This window comes from Solanum dulcamara, chromosome 6 (genome assembly GCF_947179165.1).
Source record: "Solanum dulcamara chromosome 6, daSolDulc1.2, whole genome shotgun sequence".
NCBI lineage: Eukaryota > Viridiplantae > Streptophyta > Magnoliopsida > Solanales > Solanaceae > Solanum > Solanum dulcamara.
Window position 1 is genome coordinate 22,637,242 of NC_077242.1, and position 8,389 is coordinate 22,645,630.

General features: G+C 34.0%; 1 pseudogene; it reads right to left on the reverse strand.

The window, feature by feature from the left end:
- Positions 1–902: 902 nt before the first annotated feature.
- Positions 903–7,255, reverse strand: LOC129892783 (uncharacterized; annotated as a pseudogene).
- Positions 7,256–8,389: the final 1,134 nt, after the last annotated feature.

The following is an 8,389-nucleotide window of genomic DNA, read 5'->3' on the forward strand; positions in this document are numbered from 1 at the left end:
TTTTATGCCTTGGATCCTCTTCGGTTGGTTTACTTTCATTTGGTTCTTCTCGCAGTCGTTTAGATCTTTCACTTGAGGACTCACATTCAGTTTTATACAGATAAATATTTTCAAAGAATTCAGCATTATCTGATTTAATTACCGTATTAACATGAATTTTAGGATTGTCCAATTTGTGAACCAAAAATCGACAAGCTTTGTTGTTTGTAGCATAGCTAATAAAAATACAATCCACGGTCTTTGGTCCAATTTTTACCCTTTTGGGCAAAGAAACTTGGACCTTTGCTAAACACTCCACACTTTGAAATAGTTCAAGTTGGGTTTTCTTTTTTTCCATAGTTCATATGGAATAGATTGTGTTTTGCTGTGGGGTAATCCAAAATTCAATAAAAAAAGAAATAGGAGACTGGAAATGAAAGTCTCTTTCTCGGATCTATTCTTTATCACACTGTTTGAACAAAACAAAAATACCGGATGCAACGATATAGAAATATTTGGTACATGAAGCCACGATCTGATAGATATACATCGAAATCTACAATCTACTTTTTCCCTTTCACTCGAGACAAAGAAAAGTCTTCTTAGTCTTCCGCTTTTTCGATGATATCTATAAGAAGGAATACTTGTCGTAAGGTAAACAGGAGTTCCCAGCTCAAGCGAAATGATACCGGCTGAAGGTAAGTAAATTCTTTAGTTTAGGGAAGGAATCCACTCTAAAAGCTAGTCTTCTTTTATCCAAAGAATCCGATGCAGTTAGCGAGAGTCGTGGTAGTTCAGTTCGAAAGGAAAGGCAGTTCAGTCATCCGCGGGTAGAAATCCTAAAAAAGGAAAGTATGCTATCTCTCCTAGCCTTCTTTCTTGCTGTGATTCCATTTCCTGCACCAAGCCTGTTGAGTATTCGATTAGTTGTAAGGATAGCTTTCCCCCACAAGTTCTGTGATAAATCGGAACTTATTAATAAAACATTCATCATTTTTTTTAATGTTTGATTTTTCCTTTCTGCAATTCCATTTGATTGTGGTGTGTAAGGAGCAGTAGTTTGATGAATAATTCCATATTCTAAACATATCTCTTCAAAAGGAGATTCATATTCTCCACCCCTATCACTCCTAATCATTTCAATCTTTTTGTTTAATTGATTTTCCACTTCGTTCTTGTATTGCTTAAATGCATCAATTGCTTCATCCTTACTATTAAGCAAATACACATAACAATATCGAATGCAATCGTCAATAAAAATTATAAAATACTTCTTCCCACCACGAGTTGGGGTAGACTTCATATCACAAATGTCTTTGTGAATCAATTCTAAGAGACTAGAATTCATTTCAATAGATTTATAAGGATGCTTATCATACTTAGATTCAACACATACTTGATATTTTGATTTATTGCAATCAAAGTTAGGCAATATATTTAAGTTAATCAGTTTTCGCAAGGTTGTATGATTGACATGTCCTAAATGTGAATGCCATAGATTATTTGACTCGGGTAAGTAAGAAGAAGCTTGAACTTTATTATCATCAACAACCATTACATTTAGTTTGAAAAGACCCTCAGTGAGGTAGCCTTTTCCTAGATACATTTCATTCTTACTGACAACTACTTTGTCTGAAACTAGAACACACTAGAATCCATTTTTGATAAGAAGACCGGCAAATACCAAATTATTTCGCATTTCTGGAACATGATAAACTTTGTTCAGCATCACCACCTTGCCAATATCATTTTCAGAAATACTCTACCATATCCTTCAACCTCAGCCGTTGCAGAATTTCCCATATAGATAGTCACATCAGGTGTTGCAGGGGAATAAGTAGAGAAGGCTTCTCGGACAGCAAAAACATGCGACGTAGCTCCCGAATCAAGCCACCATTCTTTGGGATTTTCTATCAAGTTGCATTCTGATAGCATTGCACACAGATCATCAATACCTTCTTTATTTTCCACCATATTGGCTTGTCACTTTCCTTTGTCCTTTTTCAAAAGACGACAATCTGGAGATTTGTGTCCAACTTTCCCACAATTATAACATTGCCCTTGAACTTTTTCTTGTTCTGCTCCTGATTCTTTCCAAAAGGTTTTTTCCTTTTCTTATTCTTTGGAGAAGCATATTTAACGATGTTTGCTCCCATAATTGTTGAATTTCCACGCGACTTCTTTTCTGCTATTTTGTTATCTTCCTCAATCTTGAGACTAATCACAAGATCTTCCAACTTCATTTCCTTGCGCTTGAGCTTTAGATAATTTTTGAAATCTCTCCATGAATGAGACAACTTTTCTATCATTGCAGTCACTTGAAATGCTTCATTAACTACCATACCTTCAGCAATAAGGTCATGAAAAATAAGTTATAGTTCTTGAACTTGGGTTCCAATAGTTCTGTTATCTATCATTTTATAGTCTATAAACTTAGCAACCACAATTGTTTTCAAGCATGCGTCTTCAGTCTTATACTTCTTCTCAAGTGCATCCCATAATTCTTTAGAAGTTTTTACAGCACTGTAGACATTGTACAAATCATCATCCAAAGCACTTAGGATGTAGCCCTTGCATAGAAAATCCGTTTGTGTCCATGCCTTAGTAATCATAAATTTTTCATTAGACGGCATATCAACAGCGGGGCACAGGAGGATCTTCGTTGGTGAACTTCTGCATACCAAGAGTGGTAAGCCAAAAGAACACCCTTTGCTGTCATCCTTTGAAGTTGGCTCCAGAAAATTTCTCTGGTTTTTTTGCCGGTGGCACAGAAGTGCGGATTGTTGCAGCAACAGTCGCTGAAGTAGTAGCAGTATCACTTGTCATTTCTTTTTATTATCAAAATAGACAAACTGTCTTAATGCTTCAGAATATAAGACTTTTTATAAGAATGACGATGAAGTTTTTATATTCTTCAAATCGTTGTACAAGTATGAAATTTAATATTCCAACGAAGTTTTTATACTATTCAAGTCAGAATATTTATTTCATACGGAGTAGAAAACCACACAAGTTTTAGTCTCTAAAACAGAATACAGTTTAATCAAAAAACAAAAATAATAATAATTTCCTTAAGATTGTTAGTAAACTGTATTGTAAATATTAAAACAATAACACTAACTACTGAAAGTAATAAAAGACAGAATCTGAACTGAAACTGAAACTAATAACAGTATTTGGAAAAAATTAATGTCAAAACAAAAATTGAGCCCACTGAATACACAGTGTGTCCTTAAGGAAATTATTCCCCTCAATGTACCCGAGGTTTTGAAATCTTTCCTCCCAGGATAGAACGATTTACTCACCAAAATAGAGATACTACCAATTCTGGTGTTTGTGAACCACTCGAAGACAGTATATCACACGAGTTTTAAGAAGTGCAGAAAAGAAGAAGAAGAAGATGTCTATCAGAATTTTCGTATGGAGCATTCTGAGGATTAACAGATATATATAGTTTGTTTGCACCTTTTAAGAAAAAGCACTTGTTGGGAAAAGGTTTGCCTGTTGAGAAAAGGTTTGCAACTTTTCGGACAAGGTTGCAACCTTTCAAAAAATTCGTTGGAAAAATAGAGGGAAATAGTTTTAAATTAATCCGAGAAAGAAACGGGTCAGGTCACGGATCAGGATTTTTCACTTAATTAATTAAGTAAATAAATAATATTAATTAATTAAAAAATTAAAGGAAATTTGGTTCAAAAAGATTATCAATCAATCATATCAATTGTCCAAATATGAATCTGTACCCGTACCCGTAGCCAAAGTCGAGCCGAGCGAGCCACGACGGTGGCGGCGCGAGGGGAGACCCTCTTCTTGACCCTTTAGCAACATGAAGGAGTGCTTCTACTTTTAAGTAGGAGATTTTTTCTTTCCACCACCTATGTGGGACTAATGCTTATTTCATAAAGCAAGAGAGAACAAATCACTTTTCCCTCTACTTCTTTTCCCTCCATTTCCCATTCAACCTATCAATTAAATCCAACAATTGTTTGTTTAAATATTTTACTCGTTTAAGAGTAGTACAAGCATGAGTCTGTCGAGTCAATTCTTCATCTAAAATTGCTCAGTTCAGCCTCTGTTAGTCTATGGCATGTTCATTTCTCGACTTCAGTTCTTTCCTTCGTTTGCTACTGTTAGATTCTTTCTCGAGAGGAATAGGAGTCTTAAAGTTATTGTTATGGTTAGTTAAAGGGATATTGTTCTGGTTTAGAGGTGGATTTCAGATTGTTCTAGTTGTATTGTTCGTCTTAAAATATTGTCTGCTAAGTTGAATGAGTTGTTTTCGGTAGGTTTTTATCTAAGCCTATGATTGTTCGTTTGTTTGTTTGCAATCTGAATATGGAGCTATTTCTAAAAGTTGTCTCTGTTCAAGTGCTATTAGGCAAAAAATTGTTAGTTTTGAAGTGTTTTCCCTTATAATAAAGTACTATTGCCTTTACTGTTTTATCCATGTATTGCGAAGACAGTCTTGTAAATGTTACATCTATGTGTGTTGCCCATAAACTTCAATAGTTTTACTGGAAACGTCTCATTTGCCTCGTTTAGTTCCTAATGTATGCCCTTCTCTGATTAGATAGTAAGTAGAAGTCTTTGATATGCATTAATGATTTTTTTAAAACTTGTTGAATCTCCAATTTTGCTGGTAGTTAGTAACCCACCATAGAGATGATGAAACATGAGAACTATCATGTTTGGGAATTCTATTACCCAAGATTTTAATGCAGTAGCTTGGTATAATTTCGGTATCGTTTGTTTATATTAGGGTAGTCAGGTTTAAATATGGTAGTTTTTATATATCTTCTTTGTAATGCATATAAAACCTGATGAGTTCAATGCGGACTCCACTTCTACGTTGCATTGTCCTAATGGCCCGGTAGGTCTAATTTCTAGAGTTAGCTTTGTTTGTTCGAAAATAGAGGTGTACAGGTGGTGTGCGGGAAGCTGATATATAGGTGCCGGAGACCAAAAATAGGCTAATATACACCCTATATACAGGAAAACAAGGTTGTATACATTGATATACTACATATATACATTAATAATATACAGTGAAATTGGGCCAAATGCCCAAAATGCAGGTAGCCCAATAGTATAGTGCAGGCGTACAAAATCTAAGTATCGAGCCAAATTTTCAGATTTTATTTATTTTATTGATTCAAGTTGTAATAATTTAATTATTTATGTTTATTTATGCTTACTTAGATGTTAATTTTAGTTTGATTTAACTTATTAAATTCTCTAAAAGAGGAGCTATTTTTTTTGTAGCTTATTCTTTCTAAACATTTTTTCTCAAATGTTTCCTCCTTTACTTAATCCTTTGACAAATATAATTTGAAACATCAAATGTTTCAAGTAAATAATTTTTCAAATGAGTTTAAATGTCTTTTTTTAAAACTATTTTTTCTAAGTTAGCCAAATGATTAAAATCGTCGGATAATCGTGTGTTAGCGGACATTTCAAGTGCATAAACCCTTCTTGAAATGGAAATAAAAACCTTGTACCCGTTTTTTGGAATTTGAAAAAAAAAATCTGTTTTAAGTCTTTTTGAAATTCAATTGAAAGTTTTCTTGATTTTTAAAAAAAATTAAGTGGCGACTTCTTTTTTAAATTGGTTTTTCCCTAAATCAATTTTAAACCATTTTTTCAACACACATAACAGAAATGACGACTCTACTGAGAAATTTAATAAGTTCTAACCATTATATTTAATTATTTGGTTATGTCTGTAATATTGTTACTTGTTTTTATTTGTTTAAATTCAGAAAATTATAAACTGTTGCACTTCATGGTATTGAATTTTGCCAAATAGAAAATAGAATGCTTAGGAAAAGGCAACTACGTGATCATCTGCGGCTGTCTCTTCAGAAAGTAATCCTTTATTTCTTGAAGTAATAAACAGATAGTTGGTTTGTGGTCTTCCAACGCCGTTTATTATATTCACCCCGCAGTTTATCTAACTCGGTAACCGGTCTCTTTTCAAATGTTCACTCTAGTTCACCTAGTGTAGAACGGAAGCCAAATCCCTTTAGTGCATTGACCTAAGTTGCCCCAAAACCCAAGGTGTGTTAAAGATCATTAGAAAGACCACCTTGAGTCCAAACGGCCCTCAACCTAAATGGACGATCATACTTATGTGGTTAAATTTGAAGTTTGTATACGTCGTTTGGTGAACCATTGTCCCTCAAGGTTGGAGAGTTAATTTTTTTCACGACCAAAAACTAGGTGTGATGGCACTCGTCTCAACCCACCGAGACAAGTCAGCCTAAAACCCAAGGGAAAATAAATGCGGAAGTAAAAGAAATAAAGCAAGGTTTAACTTAATTAAAAATAGGTAATTAATCTCAAAATCCCCAAGATTGATTGTCACATGTGCAAGCCACTAATACATTACCGAAGTATGAAAGGAAATACAATCACAATGTCTTTGTCTCTAGAATAGGACTAAAACATAACAAAAGACTAAGAAGTGTCCGCTAGATGGATGAAACAGCTACTTAAACGCTCGAAATGATAGCCTCGGATGTGGTAGGAAACACTAGGAGATCAAGCAGGTCCGGTCTCATAACCTACACAAGTGTATAAGAAAAGGGTGAGTACCAAACAACACGGTACTCAACGACTGGACAACTAATACTAAGTAAAGCCCAATAGATTACAATTAATCCTGCAATCCCAATCGAACCTCCTTAACTACATCCTGCATAAAACTAGCCCAACTCTATATTTTGTACAATAATAATAATATAGTCCACGAATACTCACCAATAGTATCATCAAATGAATCATATCAAACCAAGTTCAGCTTATATAGAGCAATAAGGGGTAAACACGAATTCACAAATATCAAAAAGCTGCAATGCAATACAATGAAATGATGCATGTCTGTTTTATCGGTACACATTCGTTGAATCACAATCTGAAACCCATGGGGGACATTTCTGTCCATGTAAATTTCCACAGAGTGTGTGGCCTGTCCCCTCAATATACATATCCTGCCAATGAGTGTGTGACCCGACCCCTTTATTTTATAATACCTGCCACGGAGCGTGTGGCCCGACTCCTTTGTTCCATATCATTTTCAGTCTTAGCAAAGTATATCACAACCAATGCAATCAATTCATGTTCATATAATTCAAGATAATAGCATAATATCAACAATAATTTTCACATCTAATATCAATATAGTCATTTCACATGTCAAAGATAAATCAATCATCTCAACACATCGATCACACCAATACACCTCATTAGATTGCCATTTTATACCTCTCATCTCCATTTTTAATGTCAATAAACTAGTCAAATTCTCATTACTCCCCAACGCACATAACAAAGAAATACTAGCATCTACAAGCTTAAACTGAGGTTTAGAAGTTCACTTGCCTTAATCAAATCACGATCAATCAACCACTTGAGCCTTCTCCTCCCGAACAGTATCCAAAATACCATAATCTAATAAAATAACTAATCACATTAAGATTTCAAAACTAACAACATCCACATCACTATATGTCTAGCCTAGAACTAAAAACTCACTCAAATCTATAATCAAGTCCTAAATATTAAGTCTAGGGTTAGGTCTCAATTTCTCTAAATAACATAAATCTAATGATATTCATATAATACAATACACATAATATTTAATTACATATCTCAGTATATAAAAACTTGAATCATAATGTAATACCATACGAATCCAACACAACACGAAATCTCACCTATGGAAAGGAACAAATTACTAGGTGCAGTAACTACCTATGTTACAATTGAGAAATTATACACCTTACCAATCATTACCTATTATATCTCATCATTACTCATTCATAGTCTAATTGCCATTAATTATCCACTAATAATTTGTCTAAAAGACAACAGCCATCCCTATCTGCAACCAAATTAAGAATTTTTCTTGCTATATTATTTTCTCGTGGTAGATGCATCAACAGCCACATGACTTTGGAGGTGTGTTAGATTCTCTCACCATATATTTTTTTCTTTTTTCTTCAAACCAAAATTCTAATAATCATACTACCCATATATGGAGTAATTAATATGCGCATACACAAGAATTGAAACTTGGTTGAGCTTTGCCTACCCGAAGCCCACGTTCTCTTCTTGCTCATGTGCCGTCGTTGCACAGGTGAGTTTGTCGCAATTTGTTTTCTTTTCCAATCTAATTATATATTAAATGTGGAAAACCCTACTAACTTTTTTTTAATAAATATGGGACAACCAATATAGAATGTTAAATAAATTAATATTTTAGCCACCAATTAATCAATTATCTAAAATCGCCCATCAACTAATTAACCAGTGTTACCGAATACTCCAAAATTCTCATTTAAAATTTATGAAAAGGGTCTTTTATGAAAAATAGAGGATTATTTCTCAAACTGACCTAATGGATCACTAC